We start from the raw sequence: 6,141 nt of genomic DNA on the forward strand, positions 1-6,141 counted from the left end.
TGTGTTAGAACATGTTCCTTATCACAGAGGTCTTTGTTATACCCACCTTCTGAAGCCTATTCCTGTTAACATATCAAACTCATTATTCATCCAGTTTCGTTCCCTTGCTGGTGAGAAGTTGTGATCCTTTGGAGGAGAAGAGGAATTCTGAGTCTTTGGAATTTTCAGACTTTTGTGCTTTGGCCCCCACTCCATGAGCTGCACTGACTGTCCCACTTGTCCAAGTGAGATGCACCAGTTACTTCTGTTGGAAATGCAGGAATCATCCACCTTCTGCACTGATCTCCCTGGGATCTGAAGACCAGAGCTGATCCTATTTGGTGATCTTGTCCACTTTAACTCTTAAGGGAAAGAGTTTGAGAAGAATTGATTGAAGTTCTCCTCACATATTTGGTATAATTCAGCTGTGGAATCACCAGATGCAGAGGAATTCTTTAATGAGATACTTGCCAATACTGATTCAACCACTTTGTGTGTGTTTGTATGTGTGTCTGTGTGTGTGTAATCAGAAATGTTAATATTAATGTTTCCATAAGTTTTCAAATGATAAAATTACCTCTTCAATGAGTGATTATTATAATTGAGTGTACATATTACCAAAATAACCTAATATAAAATAAATTATATCAATGCTTACTTAAACATAGTATATCATTACTGGGACTATGTGAGGAAAGAAAAGAAAGATCAGATGGTTACTGTGTCTATGTAGAAAAGGAAAACATAAGAAACTCCATTTTGACCTGTACTAAGAAAAATTGTTCTGCTTTGGGATGGTGTTAATTTGTAAATTTAGCCTCAACCCTGTGCTCACAGAAACATGTGCTATATTAAATCAAGGTTTAATGTATTTAGGGCTGTGCAGGATGTGCCTTGTTAACAATATTTTTTCGGGCAGTACGCCTGGTAAAAGTCATCACCATTCTCCATTCTCTGTTAACCATGGACACAATGCACTGCAGAAAGTGGCAGGGACCCCTGCCCAAGAAAGCCTGGATATTGTCCAAGATTTCCCACCTGAGACAGCCTGAGATATGGCCTCATGGGAGAGGAAAGACCTTACATAATACCCCAGCCCAACATCCATGAAGGGTCTGTGCTGAGGAGTAGTGAAAGAGGGAGGCCTCTTTGCACTTGAGATAAGAGGAAGGCTTCTGTCCCTTGCTCATCCCTGGGAATGGAATGTCTAGGTTTAAGTTGACCACTCATTCTATTCTGAGATAGGAGAAAACCACCTTGTGGCTGGAAGTGAGATATTCTGGCAGTAATCTCTGTTACTCTTTGCTACACTGTGATGTTTGTGTAAACTGAAACATAAATCTAGCCTACGTGCACATCCAGACACAGTATATTTCCTTGAATATATTCATGATAAAGATTCTTTGCTCACATGATTCCCTACTGACCTTCTCCCCACCATCACCCTATTGCCCTTGCACACTCCCCTCATCAAGATACTAAAAATACTGATCAACAAATACTGAGGGAACTCAGAGACCAGTGCCATTGTGGGTCCTCGCATGTTGAGCACCGGTCTCCTGGGCCACTGTTCTTTCTCTATATTTCTCTCTGAGTCTTATTTCTTTTCTCAGTCTCTCATCTCCACTTGATGAAGAATATCCACAGGTGTGGAGGTGCATGCCCCCTTCATCTGGCACCAAACATGTGTTCCTTTCTCTAAGGTGAAGATATGATAGAACGAGATCATTGTGGACAAGTTGATAAGAGATTCCTGAGTACATCCATGGTCAGGCTTTCGGTAAGCTTGTGCACTTGGAGGAACCCAGGGTAAAAATGGGACAAACTGAAAGTAAATATGCCTCTTATCTCAGCTTTATTAAAAAAATTTTTAAGAAGAGGGAGAGTCAGAGCCTCCACAGAAAATCTAATTATGCTATTTGAAACAATAGAAAAATTCTGCCCATTGTTTCCAAAACAAGGAGCTTTATGTCTAAAAGATTGGGAAAAATTGGCAAAGAATTAAAACAGGCAAATAGTGAACATAAAATCATCCCACTTACACTGTGAAATGATTGGGGCTTTATTAATGCAGCTTTAGAACTGGTTCAAACGGAAGATAGCATTTCAGTTTCTGATGTCCCTGAAAGCTGTTTAACAGATTGTAAAGAGAGGCAGGGACAGATTTCAAGAAAGGAATGGAAAGTTCATATTGTAAATATGTGCAGAGTCTGTAATGGCTCAGCCAATGCAAAATGTTGACTACAATCAATTACAGGAGATAGTATACCTGAATTATCAAAACTGTGGAGGAAAAGTCCAGAATTATTGGGGCTATCAGAATGTAAACCATGATGGCTAACTCCTCCTCCTGCAGTTCAGTTACCTGTAATATTACAACCTCAAATGCACATTAGAGAAGTAAAAACCCCAATAGAATATCAAATAGAAAATGATGGAGTCTCTATCTCAGCAATGCCAATCCAGATGCAATATCCACAATATTAGCTGGTAGAAAATAAAACCCAATTGCCACTAAATTATCAATACTGGCTTCTAGCTGAGCTTCAGTATCAGCCACCTCCAGGAGTTCAGTAGAGACCTCAAGTGGTGTCTCCACACCAAATAGCATGACAGCTTACCAGAAACCCACAGCAGTATTGTATAACCCATCAGCATCACAGGGCATGGTGCTGTATCCTCAGCCACCCACTATCAGATTTAATCCACCACCAACACCTAGTGGACAATGTAGCACACTGCACTTGGTCACCTTGATGAAGCTAGAAAATCCGGGGGTCTTGAAGCATGGCAGTTCCTGGTAATTTTACAATCTGTACTGACCGGGAAAGGCGCTCCAGCAGGAGCACCTGCGGCGGCTATTGCTGCATGTGAACGCTTCACCATGAAAATGTTAAAAGACATGAAGGAAGGAGTTAAACTACATGGACCCAACTCCCCTTATATGAGAAAGAAAATGGGGATAACTGAAGAATAGGAGAATTTGCCATCCACCAGGAAAGTGGAGCTAGTAATGTGGGCACAATTAAGAATCTGACACAGTTAGCTGAAAAAAGCCTAGAGAACACAAAGGTGACACGAACTCCAGAGAATACGCTGATTGTTGCTGTGATGATTGTACCAACTGTGGTAAGTCTCCCCATGTCTGCAGGAGCAGCTGCAGCTAATAATACTTACTGGGCCTATGTGCCTTTCCAACACTTAACAAAGGCAGTTGCATGTGTGGATAATCCTATTGAAGTATATGTTAATAATAGTGCATGGGAACCTAGACCCACAGATAATTGTTGCCCTGCTTAACCCGAGGAAGAAGGAACAATGATGAATATTTCCATTGAGTATCATTTTTCTCCTATTTGCCTAGGAAGAGCACCAGGATGCTTAACATCTGCAACCCAAAATTGGTTGGTAGAAGCACCTACTGTCAGTGCCACCAGTAGATTTAGTTATCACATAGTAAGTGGAATGTTACTCAGGCAACAGGTAAATTATTTGCAGGACCCTTCTTAACAAAGATCATTAAAAGGTAGGCCTAAGGGGAAGCCTTGACCCAAGGAAATTCCCAAAGGATCAAAAGGCCCAGAAGTTTTAGTTTGGGAAGAATGTGTGGTTGATAGTGTGGTGACGTTACAAAACAATGAATTCAGACATATTATAGATTGGGCACCTCGAGGTCAATTCTACTGCAATTCCACAGGACAAATTCAGTTGTGTCCCAGTGCACATGTGAGTCCAGCTGTGAACAGTTACTTAACAGAAGATTTAGATAAAAATAAGTACCAAAGTCTACAGTCTCTACCCTTGGGAATAGGGTGAAAAGGGAATCTCATCACCTCCACCAAAGTTATTCCTATTACTGGTCCTGAGCACCTGGAACTTTGGAAGCTTACTGTGGCCTCACACCGCATTAGAATTTGGTCTGGAAATCAAGCTATAAGAACAAGAGATCATAAACTGTTTTATACTATCGACCTAAATTCCAGTCTGACAATTCCTTTGCAAAGTTGTGTAAAGTCCCCTTATATGCTAGTTGTAGGAAAAATAGTTATGAACCCAGATTCCCAAACTATAACCTATGAAAATTGTAGGTGATTTACTTCCACTGATACAACTTTTAATTGGTAGCACCATATTCTACTAGAGAGAGCATGTGGATTCCTGTTCCCATGGACTGATTGTGGGAGTCTTCACCATCCATCCAAGTTTTAACTGACTTATGAAAACAGTTCTGAATAGATCCGAAAGATTCTTTTTTACTTCAAATGTTTGAGGAATCAAAAGTCCATTTAAATTTGGTGTCAGAAATTGAGGCAATCGCAGAAACTGCTGATGGCCACAGAAATCTTAACCCGATCACTTGGGTTAAACCATCAGAAGTTCCACTATTGTAAGTTTTGTATTAATCCTTGTGTGCCTCTTCTGTCTGTTTTTAGTCTGCAGGTGTACCCAGCAGCTCCAAAGAGACAGTGGCCATCGAAAGTGGGCCATGATGATGATGGCTGTTTTGTCAAAAAGAAGAGGGAAATGTGGGGAAAAGTAAGAGAGATCACATTGTTACTGTGTCTATGTAGAAAAGGAAGACATAAGAAACCCATTTTTATCTGTATTAAGAAAAATTGTTCTGCTTTGAGATGCTGGTAATCTGTAACTTTAGCCCCAACCTTGTGCTCACAGAAACATGTGCTATATTGAATTAAGGTTTAATGGATTTAGGGCTGTGCAGGATGTGCCTTGTTAACAATATGCTTGCAGGCAGTATGCCTGGTAAAAGTCATCACCATTCTGCATTGTCTATTAACCAGGGATACAATGCACGGCAGAAAGCTGCAGGGTCCTCTGCCTAAGAAAACCTGGATATTGTCCAAGGTATCCCCTCACTGGGGCAGCCTGATATATGGCCTCATGGGAAAGGAAAGACCTTACATCCCCCAACCCAACACCCATGAAGACTCTGTGCTGTGGAGGAGTAGTGAAAGAGGGAGGCCTCTTTGCAGTTGAGATAAGAGGAAGGCTTCTGTCTCCTGTTCATCCCTGCGAATGGAAGGTCTAGGTATAAAGCCGACCATTCATTCTATTCTGAAATAGGAGAAAACCACCCTGTGACTGGAGGTGAGATATGCTTGCAGCAATACTCCTCTGTTACTCTTTGCTACACTGAGATATTTGTGTAAAGTGAAACATAAATCTATCCTACATGCACATGCAGAGTACCTGTCCTTGAACTTATTCATGATACAGATTCCTTTGCTCACGTTTCCCAGCTGACCTTCTCCCCACCATCACTCTGTTGTCCTTCCATACTCCCCTCACCAAGATAGTAAAAATCATGGTCAATAAATACTGAGGGAAGTCACAGACCAGCATCATTGAGGGTCCTTGCATGTTGAGCACTGGCATCCTGGGCCCACTGTTCTTTGTCTATACTTTGTCTCTGTGTCTTATTTCTTTTTTCAGTCTGTCATCTCCACCTGACAAGAAATATCCACAGGTGTGGAGGAGCAGGCCCCCTTCAGGACTATATCTCTTAAAGAGTAGAGTGTGATCTGCCAATTGGAAAATAAATATTCCTTTTTGCCAGAATGAGAAAGGATATAAATCAATCTACTAGTCACTGAAAGCTTCTTTTCCTTTTATAGATGTGCACATTGTTTAACTTTGATAACTTGTGTAAGTTGCTGGGATGGGATGGTCTTTTGTTAAGGTAACTTCATCAACTATGTAAACTATTTTTGGGTTTATGTGCTTCAAATCACACAGCGACCTATCATTAAATATTATTTTCTCTTCACTTTCTTAATTTCTGGAATTATACAAAAAGTCTTTTCCAAAATTTATTTAAGGTTTAGTAATAACATAATTTATTTTATTATGGATGTATTTTTCATTTTATTATTATTTTTTAACTTTACTACAAGTTCTGGGATACATATGCTGAGCCTGCAGGTTTGTTACATAGGTATACATGTGCCATGGTGGTTTGTTTCACCTATGACCCTGTCATGCAGATTTTCAACCCTTCATGCATTAGGTATTTGTCCTAATGCTTACTTCACTTTCACCCCATCCCCCAACAATTCCCAGCGTGTGATGTTCCCCTCCCTGTGTTCAAGCGTTCTCATCTTTCAAATCCCACTTATGAGCAAGAACATGTGGTGTCTGGTT

The 6,141-nt window shown here is 40.6% G+C and overlaps 1 pseudogene; it reads left to right on the forward strand.

The window, feature by feature from the left end:
* Positions 1 to 3,120: 3,120 nt before the first annotated feature.
* Positions 3,121 to 3,916, forward strand: LOC129025787 (endogenous retrovirus group K member 5 Env polyprotein-like; annotated as a pseudogene).
* Positions 3,917 to 6,141: the final 2,225 nt, after the last annotated feature.

This window comes from Pongo pygmaeus, chromosome Y (genome assembly GCF_028885625.2).
Source record: "Pongo pygmaeus isolate AG05252 chromosome Y, NHGRI_mPonPyg2-v2.0_pri, whole genome shotgun sequence".
NCBI lineage: Eukaryota > Metazoa > Chordata > Mammalia > Primates > Hominidae > Pongo > Pongo pygmaeus.